Consider the following 14,265-nt stretch of genomic DNA (forward strand, 5'->3'; position numbering starts at 1 on the left):
GTATACCAGTAGTAAAAATTGTGGGTGCACGTAACCCCAATATATTCTTTGAATTACCAGTCAGAAACTGGCACTATATGGCAGTAGCAAGAAATGAGGGTATTTATAACCCCAATATATTCTTTGAATTCCCAGTCAGACAATGGCACTGTATACCAGTAGTAAAAATTGTGGGTGCACGTAACCCCAATATATTCTTTGAATTCCCAGTCAGAAACTGGCACTATATGGCAGTAGCAAGAAATGAGGGTATTTGTATTCCCAATATACTCTTTGAATTCCCAGTCAGACAATGGCACTGTATACCAGTAGTAAAAATTGTGGGTGCACGTAACCCCAATATATTCTTTGAATTACCAGTCAGAAACTGGCACTATATGGCAGTAGCAAGAAATGAGGGTATTTATAACCCCAATATATTCTTTGAATTCCCAGTCAGACAATGGCACTGTATACCAGTAGTAAAAATTGTGGGTGCACGTAACCCCAATATATTCTTTGAATTCCCAGTCAGAAACTGGCACTATATGGCAGTAGCAAGAAATGAGGGTATTTGTATTCCCAATATATTCTTTGAATTCCCAGTCAGACAATGGCACTGTATACCAGTAGTAAAAATTGTGGGTGCACGTAACCCCAATATATTCTTTGAATTACCAGTCAGAAACTGGCACTATATGGCAGTAGCAAGAAATGAGGGTATTTATAACCCCAATATATTCTTTGAATTCCCAGTCAGACAATGGCACTGTATACCAGTAGTAAAAATTGTGGGTGCACGTAACCCCAATATATTCTTTGAATTCCCAGTCAGACACTGGCACTATATGGCAGTAGCAAGAAATGAGGGTATTTGTATTCCCAATATACTCTTTGAATTCCCAGTCAGACAATGGCACTGTATACCAGTAGTAAAAATTGTGGGAGCACGTAACCCCAATATATTCTTTGAATTACCAGTCAGAAACTGGCACTATATGGCAGTAGCAAGAAATGAGGGTATTTATAACCCCAATATATTCTTTGAATTCCCAGTCAGACAATGGCACTGTATACCAGTAGTAAAAATTGTGGGTGCACGTAACCCCAATATATTCTTTGAATTACCAGTCAGAAACTGGCACTATATGGCAGTAGCAAGAAATGAGGGTATTTGTATTCCCAATATACTCTTTGAATTCCCAGTCAGACAATGGCACTGTATACCAGTAGTAAAAATTGTGGGTGCACGTAACCCCAATATATTCTTTGAATTACCAGTCAGAAACTGGCACTATATGGCAGTAGCAAGAAATGAGGGTATTTATAACCCCAATATATTCTTTGAATTCCCAGTCAGACAATGGCACTGTATACCAGTAGTAAAAATTGTGGGTGCACGTAACCCCAATATATTCTTTGAATTCCCAGTCAGAAACTGGCACTATATGGCAGTAGCAAGAAATGAGGGTATTTGTATTCCCAATATACTCTTTGAATTCCCAGTCAGACAATGGCACTGTATACCAGTAGTAAAAATTGTGGGTGCACGTAACCCCAATATATTCTTTGAATTACCAGTCAGAAACTGGCACTATATGGCAGTAGCAAGAAATGAGGGTATTTATAACCCCAATATATTCTTTGAATTCCCAGTCAGACAATGGCACTGTATACCAGTAGTAAAAATTGTGGGTGCACGTAACCCCAATATATTCTTTGAATTCCCAGTCAGAAACTGGCACTATATGGCAGTAGCAAGAAATGAGGGTATTTGTATTCCCAATATATTCTTTGAATTCCCAGTCAGACAATGGCACTGTATACCAGTAGTAAAAATTGTGGGTGCACGTAACCCCAATATATTCTTTGAATTACCAGTCAGAAACTGGCACTATATGGCAGTAGCAAGAAATGAGGGTATTTATAATCCCAATATATTCTTTGAATTCCCAGTCAGACAATGGCACTGTATACCAGTAGTAAAAATTGTGGGTGCACGTAACCCCAATATATTCTTTGAATTCCCAGTCAGAAACTGGCACTATATGGCAGTAGCAAGAAATGAGGGTATTTGTATTCCCAATATACTCTTTGAATTCCCAGTCAGACAATGGCACTGTATACCAGTAGTAAAAATTGTGGGTGCACGTAACCCCAATATATTCTTTGAATTACCAGTCAGAAACTGGCACTATATGGCAGTAGCAAGAAATGAGGGTATTTATAACCCCAATATATTCTTTGAATTCCCAGTCAGACAATGGCACTGTATACCAGTAGTAAAAATTGTGGGTGCACGTAACCCCAATATATTCTTTGAATTCCCAGTCAGAAACTGGCACTATATGGCAGTAGCAAGAAATGAGGGTATTTGTATTCCCAATATATTCTTTGAATTCCCAGTCAGACAATGGCACTGTATACCAGTAGTAAAAATTGTGGGTGCACGTAACCCCAATATATTCTTTGAATTACCAGTCAGAAACTGGCACTATATGGCAGTAGCAAGAAATGAGGGTATTTATAACCCCAATATATTCTTTGAATTCCCAGTCAGACAATGGCACTGTATACCAGTAGTAAAAATTGTGGGTGCACGTAACCCCAATATATTCTTTGAATTCCCAGTCAGAAACTGGCACTATATGGCAGTAGCAAGAAATAAGGGTATTTGTATTCCCAATATACTCTTTGAATTCCCAGTCAGACAATGGCACTGTATACCAGTAGTAAAAATTGTGGGTGCACGTAACCCCAATATATTCTTTGAATTACCAGTCAGAAACTGGCACTATATGGCAGTAGCAAGAAATGAGGGTATTTGTATTCCCAATATATTCTTTGAATTCCCAGTCAGACAATGGCACTGTATACCAGTAGTAAAAATTGTGGGTGTATATAGCCCCAATTCTATTGCTAGGGGACTTGCAGGGTATTTCTGGGGTGAAGGTGGGGGGGCACACCGTTGGAACGGGTATCGGGGTATATATCGGGTATACGGGAATACACTGACAGTGTATTCCATTCAGGATCCTGGGAAAGCTGGGTTGCGGCGATTGAGCCCGTCAGTGCCACGTTACACTGACAAGCTTCTCCCTGGAATTTAGCTCTTACAAGAGCTGTTGGTTGTCTTCTCCTTCCTATCCTAGCCTGTCCCTGCCTACCCAGAATCTAAGCCCTAGCTAGCTGGACGGAAACCTCCGTCCTCGGTGAATTGCAAGCTCAGAATGACGCGAAGCTGGGCGGCGCTGTTCTTTTAAATTAGAGGTCACATGTTTTCGGCAGCCAATGGGTTTTGCCTACTTTTTTCAACGTCACCGGTGTCGTAGTTCCTGTCCCACCTACCCTGCGCTGTTATTGGAGCAAAAAAGGCGCCAGGGAAGGTGGGAGGGGAATCGAGTAATGGCGCACTTTACCACGCGGTGTTCGATTCGATTCGAACATGCCGAACAGCCTAATATCCGATCGAACATGAGTTCGATAGAACACTGTTCGCTCATCTCTAGTCTGAACCTGTTTAGCAAGCTCAGCTACCAGGCCTGTCAATCCCTCCAACTTTGCTGCAAGGCACTGGATAGGATCCATGCTATCTGTAGGGAAGCAATGGATGTAGGTTTTTTCAGGCCGGTTATTCTGTTAGGGAATAGCCAGATGATAATTCCCCAGAAGCTGCTGGTGAACCCTGGAGGGAGGGGCACAAGGGACAGTGAGCCCTAAACTGAAGCCCCCCGCTTGCCCTTCCTATTGCCAGACCCTATCCTAAGTAATAGGCGACAACCACGAAGACAATCCCTCCCTGAATACGTGAAACACAAAACGCAGACAAGACGTACAACAACAAAGGGAGGTCAGGTAGCCAGGGTTCGGTAACAAGAGAGCGATGCAGTGCCAAATCGGAGTCAAGAGAATAGTCAGTAGGAAAGCCAGAGGTCAAGGATTAGAGTACAAGTAATATAACAGCAAGAAAAACCAGAAAGCTAGGGCAATAACTGGCACCAGTGTGACTGTGAGCCAAGACTAAATAGGGAAGGAAGAACCCGCCCAGAACCTGACAGGAAGAAAAGCTGTCAATCACAGGCAAGACAGATTAACCACTTAATGAACAGAGGCAACCTTGGCAGAAGACGGGTGTGGTGCAAATCCAATTAAGGACTAGAGCCGTGTTCACACAGTGCAACTAAAAACCTTAAGCAGATTGTCAAACTGCACACGCCTCCGGCACTGCAGCATGCGAGCAGAGGGTGGCGCAGACGCCCGAACAGGCAGAGATGTTACACTTGTCATTCATTTAAATGGCGATCGGGTGCGTTCTTTTGCACTCTGTGCCTGTCCTTCACTGTCCACTTGTAAAGATGTCCAACTTTTCAAGCGGACAGCAAAAACCTACGTCGGGTTTTTCGTGGTTTGTCGTGGACATGGAAATCCAGCTGGGCATCCAATCCACAGTCCAGCTACTGGAGAGGGGCTGCCAGCAGTGCCCCTCGCCAGTAGCACAAGGGGGCGAGGACGTGGAAATCCAGCTGGGCATCCAGTCCACAGTACCTCGATTCCAATTATATACTTGAGAGGGGCAGCCAGCAGTGCCACAACATCAAGTAGGGTGCAGAGTGTAGTGCTGCCAGCACACAATTTACTCGTCCTCCTCCTCCAAGACCATTTAATTTCATAATTTAATTTAATTAATTAATTAATGTAATAGTAATTTAATACTTAAAAGACCCCATTAATGTATTAGGGCTCCCCCCAAGGGCCTGAAATCTAATTTTTTAGGGGTCACCCAAAAGGCATAAAACTCTACTGCTACAAGGCTCAACTCAATTTAAGGGCCTAATACTCTGCTGGTGCAAGGCTAAACTCACCTCAAGTCAAAAACACTTCTGGTGCAAGGCTCAACTCACTCCAAGGGCCAAAAACACTGCTTGTGCAAGGCTCAACTCACTCCAAGGGCCAAAAACACTGCTTGTGCAAGGCTCAACTCACTCCAAGGGCCAAAAACACTACTGGTGCAAGGCTCAACTCACCCAAAGGGCCAAAAACGAAATATCTGCTGGTTAAAGCCTCCGCTCACCCCAAGGGCCTAACATTCTGCTCGTGCAATGCTCAACTCAATTAAAGGTGCAACGTTTAGATGGCTTCTTTCCAAACCGAGGGTGATTCCTTTCGGTAAGATGTGATGGCTGTTTCCAGCCTTGATTATCCTGGTTGATCTTGTTTAGTAAGGAGGCCAGCTCAGCATGAGGATCTTCTACGTTAGGTTGTCCATGTCTTACTGGAAAAAGAGACAATTTTAGGCTGACTGCTGGTTGCTTGTGCTGCAACATTTGGAGTTGGGTCTGTCAGCCTTGTGATGAACTCCACACACACACGCACACACAATGACAGTTAAGGGTAGATGGATTTCCCATTTCCTATTCCATCTGTGGATGTGATGGGCAACGTGATTTAAAAGGGTGCTTGTTAAGGTTTCATTAGCATAAAATTTGGGTTTCTGTCCATACAATTGGAGAGGAAAGAAGGTTTCCAGGTATTTTTTTCACTTTCATAGAGGTTGTTTTGAGTGTGGAAAGTGTGTAGTTGATAGGCTGTGATGTTGGGGTAAAACTGTGACTTGGGCATGTTAGATGCCCCCAGACATGCTTCCCCTGCTGTCCCAGTTGCATTCCAGAAGTGTTGTCATCATTTGCTGAGGTGTCATAGTGGACTTGGTGACCCTCCTGAGTCGAATAGTGGTTTCCCCTGAAATGAACTTTTTTTCCCCATAGATTATAATGGGATTCGATATTCGTTCGAATAGTCGAATATTGAGGGGCTATTCTAATCGAATATCGAATATTTCGCTGTTCTCTCATCTCTAGTAATATACAAAGTAATTCTGTAATCGGGAAAGCAGAACATATTTGATATCACCACATCTGTATAAAACAAACTAGATTATGGGGATAACGTCCATCCTTAGGGAGAGACCACCTTTTCAGGTGTGTGGAGACTTATACAGCCATAGTTGCTCCACTGCAAGGGAACATGGAAGGAATATGTAAATCTGTCTCCCAAGATGTAAACAGGGAGACAGTGCCTCTGTTATGCTGCCCTCTATTGGGAAGCACCCTAAACATCATACTTGACTTTCCCAGAAGTCTTTACTGAATAATGCAGGGTTATAACCAAATCAATTTCTCAGCTACGGACGGCACCGTTTCTGTCTGGCTGGACTTCATCAGCGCAGCCTAGAGAGAATTCTGTGTTTTGTTGCTGTGTGTCAGTTCAGCCAGTGCTATTTGTCCTCTGGTTACTAAGGAATTAATGTTAGTGGCTATTTGATTGACATTTCTCCTTGCCAATCGAGCATGGGGCAGATTCCCTTTATATACACTGCTCAAAAAAATAAAGGAAACACTTAACGCTGGGTTCACACCTGCGTTTGGGGTCTCCGTTCTATGGTTTCCGTCTTCTGCATGCCAGAAGACGGAAACCATAGACCGGGTCCGGCCGTGCGCGGCGGTGAGCGTTTTAGGCTCTCCGCCGCGAAACCGGATTTTTTTATCTGGACACAGAGTACTGCATGTCCGACTCTGTGTCCGGATTATAAAACCCGGTTTTGCGGCGGAGAGCCTAAAACGCTCACCGCCGCGCACGGCCAGACATCTCTCTTACCCATTCAAATGAATGGGTGAGAGAGACTCCTGCAGGTTTCCGTATCCTGCCTGTGTTTTAGGCAGGAAACGGAAACCTAAGTACGGAGTGCCGGGCCGCAGATGTGAACGAGCCCTAAGCAGCACAATGTAACTCCAAGTAAAACTGATTGAAAATCAATTTCACATGCTGTTGTGCAAATGGAATAGACAACAGATGGAAATTATTGGCAATTATCGAGACACACTCAGCCAGTACCAATGCTTTGTGGCTGATGTTTTGGTGACTTTTGAACGTTGGTCGTGCTTTCACAGTCGTGGTAGTGTGAGATGGACTCTACAACACACACAAGTGGCTTAGGTAGTGCAGCTCATGCAGGATGGCACATCTATGTGAGCTGTGGCAAGAAGGTTTGCTGTGTCTGTCAGCGTAGTGTCCAGAGGCTGGAGGCACTACCAGGAGATAGATCAGTACACCAGGAGACGTGGAGGGGGCCGTAGGAGGGCAACAACCCAGCAGCAGGAATGCTACCTCCGACTTTGTGCAAGGAGGAACAGGAGGAACACTGCCAGAGCCCTGCAGCAAGCCACAAATGTGCATGTGTCTGCACAAATGGTTAGAAACCGACTCCATGAGCATGGTATGAGGGCCCAACGTCCACAGATGGAGTTGTTCTCACAGCCCAAAACCGTGTAGGATGCTTGGCATTTGCCACAGAACACGAGGATTGGCAACTTCGCCACTGGTGCCCTGTGCTCTTCACAGATGAAAGCAGGTTCATACTGAGTACATGTGACAGACATGACAGACTCTGGAGACGCCGTGGAGAGCGATCTGCTGCCTGCAACATCCTTCAGCATGACTCATTTGGCAGTGGGTCAGTAATGGTGTGGGATGGCATTTCTTTTAAAACAAAAGTCATACTCATTTATCCCTGGTGCTCTTTTGTATAAAACAGGAAAGCACACGCGACTGTTGCAGCCTGACCCTGACCTCAGCATCCACTGGTGAGGGATCAGTCACATCAGCTTGACCTAACACCAATCCCTCATCAGCAACCACTTGAGCCTCTCCACTCCTGGTCTTGGTGGGATCAGTAACAGAAAGAATAGGAACTAGGAACTATGCAATGTGCTGGAAATAGGTATGACTTTTTATTTTATTACATACCCACCCTATCCTCCCACGGGTTTTGTCTTTGTCCTGGAGAACCCATTTAAGCTTATTCATAAGTTAGTGGACAAACAGAAGATGCCAAAACATGATAATTGCAGTTTTAAAACTGCAAATCAATATTATGATCACTTTGGTGTTACTTTATTCATTATTTTATTCTATGCTTTTAAAACTTATCTATAAGTTTACAAATTATCATATAGCAGTATAGTGATATAAACTAACATACCATTATATAGCACTATACCTCCATAAGACCTTATCCATAATCATATTGCATACCCACATAGCCTCACATAACACCATACAGCTGGTATATTTCTATATAACATCACACAGGGGCATAGCTCTAGAGGTAGAAGTAACAATGACTACCAGACCCTGAAGCTTGAGGTGGCCCAAAGGCTTTTGTACAATATAAGAAGACATTAGTATTATAGGTAGTGTGTAGTAAGTAGGGGTCCAGGTTCCAATTTTCTACTGGAGCCTACAAATTTCAAGTTACACCTCTGACCTCACATACCACTTTAAAGCAGTGTATCCTCAAGGTCACAAAACATAAAAAAAATTCCATTGTAAAACCTCATAAACTATTATATAGTATATGCATATAACTTCACGTGAGATTATACAACCATACCTCCCAACCGTCCCACTCTGCCCTGAGGTGTTTTACTTATTCACATGCTTTCCCCGATCACCCCCCATAACAGATGCAAAGTTGTAAGTGGGATAAGAGCCGGGGTAATCGGGAGAAAGATGAAGGACCTTGTGTGACATCAGACATCACGTGATTAGGTGGGTGTGTCTTAGTATCCCGCGCAATGCTGGAAGAGGAGGACAGATGTGCCGTCTAAGGTACTGAGGGAGAGGGGTTATGTGAGATGCAGAGTGGAGAGTGAGAGTGAGTGTGTGAGGTGTGTGTGCGTGTGCATGTGTGTGCCTGTGTATGTTAATACAACTCTGGATATGATTAGTATAAGATAAATTAAAGGGGTATTCCCATCTACATAATTATTTTTAAATTTGTAGATAATTAAAAGTTAAACATTTTTGCAAATATAAGTAATTAAAAATTCTGCAGAGTTTTAAAGATTTTCTCTAACTTTCTTAGTGGTGACAGTCTGTTATCTTGATCGGTTGCCATGGATACGACCACCAATGTAGAAACTTTCTAAGGTCAGAAAATCAGCCATGATTTCCTTATTGTGGCCGGGATATCTTCTGATACATGTAGTGTCCCTGTCTGATAACCCAGCTACAATAAGGAAATCATGGCTGAGTTCCTGACAAGTCCCAGACCATAGAAAGTTTCTGCATTAGTGGTCGTAACCATTGGCAACCGATCAAGACAACAGACTGTCACCACTAAGAAAGTTAGAGAAAATCTTTAAAACTTTGCAGAATTTTTAATTACTTATATTTGCAAAAATGTTTCACTTTTAATTATCTACAAATCTAGATATGATTATGTACATGGGAATACCCCTTTAATGCTGCTCTACATGTGATTAGTGTAACATACCTGACTGCAACTCTTAATGTGACTAGTGTAAGATACGTAAATGCTGCTCTGGATGTGACTAGTGTGAGATATGTAAATGCTGCTCTGGATGTGACTAATGTAAGGTATGTAAATACTGCCCTGGATGTGACTAATGTATGACATGTGAATCCAGCTCTGGATGAGACTAGGGTAAGACATGTCAAGGGAATTCCACTATGGATATGACTAGTGCAAGGCCTGTGAATACAGCTCTGGATATGACTAGTGTAAGACATGTATATGCTTCTTTGGATGTGACTATTGTATGACACATGAATCCAGCTCTGGATGTGACTAGTGTAAGACATGTATATGCTGCTTTGGATGTGACTAGCAGTATAAGGTGTGTGCGTCAATAGTAACTTAGGGGCAGAGATGGAAGGGGAACGTTATACTGAGGACAGAGATGAGGGGGACATGAAACTGGGGGCAGATGGAGGGGGGGCATGAAACGGGGGGGGGGCAGATGGAAGGGGGCATGAAACGGGGGGGGCGATGGAGGGGGGGCATGAAACAGGGGGGGCAGATAAACCTGGATATGAAACTGGAGGAGAGATGGAGGGGTAGAGGAAATTGGGGACAGATGGAGGGGGATATGAAACTGGGGGAGAAATGGAGGAGGGACATGAAACTAGTATGCAAAAAGTGAAAAAACTCCAGCTTGCTGATATAAATAAAATATAACTTTTACTAGAAAATGATTAAAATCTTTTACATAAGTATGGTTGCATATATGAAAAGAAGGAGCAGCTTACGCGTTTCGGGCAGTGCATTGACATGCTATGACTAAGGGCTCGTTCTACACTGCCCGAAATGCGTAAGCTGATCCTTCTTTTCATATATGGAACCATACTTATGTAAAAGATTTTAATCATTTTCTAGTAAAAGTTATATTTTATTTATATCAGCAAGCTGGAGTTTTTTCACTTTTTGCATACAATTCAAGCCTCGTCTGACGGTCCAGGAACCTCTCCGTGCAGCTGATCTCTGCTCAAAGTATGTACAATTTTTAGTGTGGTTTAAGAGCAATGTAGTGTGTTTTTTGGACATGAAACTAGGGGTAGATGAAGGGGGCACTTAAACAGGGGACAACTATAGGGCGCATTAAACCGTGGAGGTGGAGGGGACATGTCCGCCTCTAATACCCCCAGTTTAATGTCACCGTCCAGCTACCCCTACAGTTTAATGTCTGCTTCTAGCTGTCTGAGTTTAATCTCCCCTTCTAGTTGCCCCCAGTTTAATGTCCCCCTCCAGCTGCCCCAGTTCCATGTCCCCTCTAGTTTCTCCCAGGTTAAACTGGGGTACCAGAAGAGGGACTTAATACTGTGGGGCAGTTGGAAGGGAACATTATAATGTGGGAACATATAGTGAACGGGTGACTGTAGGAGGATTATACTATGTGGGGGCACATGAGAAATGAATGAGAATGTGCGGAGTCAACATGAAAGTGGGCGGAGCACATTTTGTTCCTCATTCTGTTCTTCAAAATTTGGGAGGTATATCCAACCTTTACACAACTTTCACTTAATGGCCACTTTATTAGAGACATCTGCACGTTCACAATTTTTGAATCATAAATCCCTTTGCAAAGCTAAACATTTCCTAAAGCTAAATTGTATGCCTAAAATGTGATTATTTTAGGCCATATTCATGTGCACCAGTGTTACTCTAGGTTCACACTAGCGTTCAGGTCTCTGTTCTCAGCTTTCCGTCTTCTGCATGCAGAAGACGGAAAGCTGTCAGACCGGGTCCGGCCGTGAGCGGCGGTGAGCGTTTTATGCTCTCCGCCGCGAAACTGGTTTTTTTACAATCAGACACAGAGTACTGCATGTCCGACTCTGTGTCCGATTTAAAAAAAACGGTTTCACGGCGGAGAGCATAAAACGCTCACCGGCGCTCACGGCCGGACATGTTTCAAACCCAAATTTGAATGGGTTTGAAAGAGTCCTGCAGGTTTCCGTCTCCTGCCTCTGTTTTGTGCAGGAAACGGAAACCTGCAGAACGGAGATCGGGCGCAGATGTGTCTGAAAAATCATCCTTTATATATTGTTGTAATGCTGGTAAAACAACGCTAGATGGCAGCAGAGAGTCATTAGTGAGTCAAACCTTAGAGGACAGAACTGAGACTACAGGGGATGGTACACTTGTAAGTGATATATGGTCACTGCTGCCATCTAGCATTTCAGCAGTATTTCCATAGTAATATTTCATGTATGTTGCTACAGGTAGTAGTAGAAGTAAAGAATCACATAGGCTGGGTTCACATCTGTGTCATATGCTGTTTGTGTCTGGCACTGATCTGTCTAAGGGCTAGTTCAGACGTGGGACGCCTGCGCGGGTTTTGACACAGAAAGAGACGCGACGAGCCCCATCTCTCTCTGGTCAAAACCCGCCTGCCACGACCATCGCAGTCGCGGCTTTCCCCTACTATGTCGGCTCAAATGAATGAGCCGACATAGGAGAGTGCTGCCGCTAGGCGGAAGCCGCTGTCCAGCACGCCGCGGCTTCCGCCTGAAGAAAGGACATGTCACTTCTTTTCTCCGCTAGCAGCAGCCTGCCGCTAGTGGAAAAAAGAAGCCCGGCGGTCTGCATAGACCACCATTGTAAAGGAGTGGATTTTGAAGCGAAATCCGCTGTCAAAATCCGCCCCTTTGTTCACGTGTGAACGAGCCCTAAAAATGCCAGACTAAAAAGTCCTTTATGCTCAAGTTTTTCATTCAGAGTTTTCCATTAAAAAGGACATACATGATGAACACCTGACAACCCCATTATAGTCAATGGGCTCTGTTGGAGTCTGCTATTTCAGCGCTCAGCTGTTCAATCTTCTAGTCCTTCAATTTACAGCAAGAATGGACACCCCATGCTAGTGCTAACCCAATGTTATATGTACTGTCCTCTGTAGTCTAAATTCTGTCCCCTAACTGTTGACCCACTAATAGTACTCTGCTGTCATCTAGTGTGCTTCAACTGCATTACAATGGTAACGTATTAGGGCCCCTTCTCATGGCGTAAGCACTTGGCTCATTCCGAGCCGTACACGCAAGCGCTTCTAAACACTTTCCATTCACTTCAATGGGAGCGCTCATACAGCCGGCTTACGCCGTGTGAAGGGGCCCTTAAAGGGGTTGGCCACTTTCAGACCAATATTGAGAAACAAATGTTATTGTTTGTATAATAAAAATATATACAATTTTCCAATATACTTTCTGTATCAATTCCTCACGGTTTTCTAGATCTCTGCTTGCTGTCATTCATTCTGTTACTTCTAGTGGATAAAAGTCTGAACATGGTCATGTGATTTACGGTCCATGGTCATGTGATGAGCACACAGGTGCTGCTCGTTATAGTCAGAGCACAGTAATCAGACACCTGCCTGATAATCAGCTGTGCACCTGTGTACTCATCACATGACCATGGACCGTAAATCACATGACCATGGTCAGACTTTTATCCACTAGAAGTAACAGAATGAATGACAGCAAGCAGAGATCTAGAAAACCGTGAGGAATTGATATAGAAAGTATATTGGGAAATTGTATATCTTTTTATTTTAGAAACAATAACATTTGTATCTTAATGTTGGTTTGAAAGTGGACAACCCCTTTAAGTACTTTTATGTTGCTTCAAACAGTTACAATATATCACTTAGGGCAGGTTCAAACCTGCGCCCGGTCTCCGCTTTGTGGGTTTCCGTGTTCTGCCGGCAGACAATGTCCGCCGTGAGCGTTTTGTGGTCTCCGCGGCGAAACTGTTTATTTTTTAACCGGACACAAAGTCCTGCGTGTTCGACTTTGTTTTCGGTTAAAAAAAAAACGGTTTCACTGTGAAGACCAGAAGACGCTCATGGGCGGACACTTTGCAAACTCATTCAAATGAATTGGCTTGAACAGTGACTGCCGGTTTCTGTCTCCTGTCCAGTTTCTCGGGCAGAAAACGGAAACCTGAAAGCGGAGACTGGGGCGTAGATGTGAACCCGCCCTTATATGTGTACTGTTCTCTGTAGTGCCTATTTTGTCTTCAGTTTCAGAAGATACTGTGTTGTTCATTACTTTATATCTTACTAGCACTATTATTATTCATTTAGCATTCATTCATTATCTGATATTTTATGCATTATTTAAAGGGGCTCTATCACTGGGAAAAGTCATTTTTATCTTAACACATGCTTGCATAGCCTTTTGAAATGCTATATCACACTTACCTTTAGTATGTAGATTGCCTCAGTGGTTTCTGAATAAGTCTGTTTTTATTAGTATGCTAATGAGCTTTCAGCCAGTACAGGAAGTTCCCAGCAGCCTTCTCTCTCCTATTATCTCCTATGTGTGTGAGGCAAACAGGAAGCTGAGTCATCATCATTATCAGCTGCAGCCTCCCATAGAAAACAATAGGAGAGGTGTGCACCATCTATCGTGCACCAGTCTAATTAGCATGTGAATAAAAACGGACTTATTCAGAAACCACTGAGGCAATTTATATACTAAAGGTGTGGAATAGACTTTCTAAAGCCTATGCAAGGATGTGATTAGTTAAAAATGACTTTTCCTAGTGATAGAGCCCCTTTAATATATTATGAGAAATTTTATATACTAATTATGTTAATTGGGTTTTATATATGTGCTGCTGTATGTATAAAAATACAATATATCTATTTTTAACATTAAATGATAATACTAATATATAACTGCCATGTATATATTAACACTTGGGGGTGGTGACCTTTGAACCCTGGTCCTTCTGCTCTTTTCCGTTTTTAAATGGGTGTTGTGGTTTGTTGTTTTGAGAACCTTAAGAAGCGTTTACACAAAATGTGTCTTTCTATTCTAAGAAACCATGTCTTCTAGTACAATTGCTGGACCTTTCTGCTTATATGACCACAACCCAACTTGCTTTAAGTGTTAGCGACATCTACTGATGCTACTGATGACCGGAGG

The sequence above is a fragment of the Leptodactylus fuscus genome, chromosome 6 (genome assembly GCF_031893055.1).
Source record: "Leptodactylus fuscus isolate aLepFus1 chromosome 6, aLepFus1.hap2, whole genome shotgun sequence".
In the NCBI taxonomy this organism is placed as follows: domain Eukaryota; kingdom Metazoa; phylum Chordata; class Amphibia; order Anura; family Leptodactylidae; genus Leptodactylus; species Leptodactylus fuscus.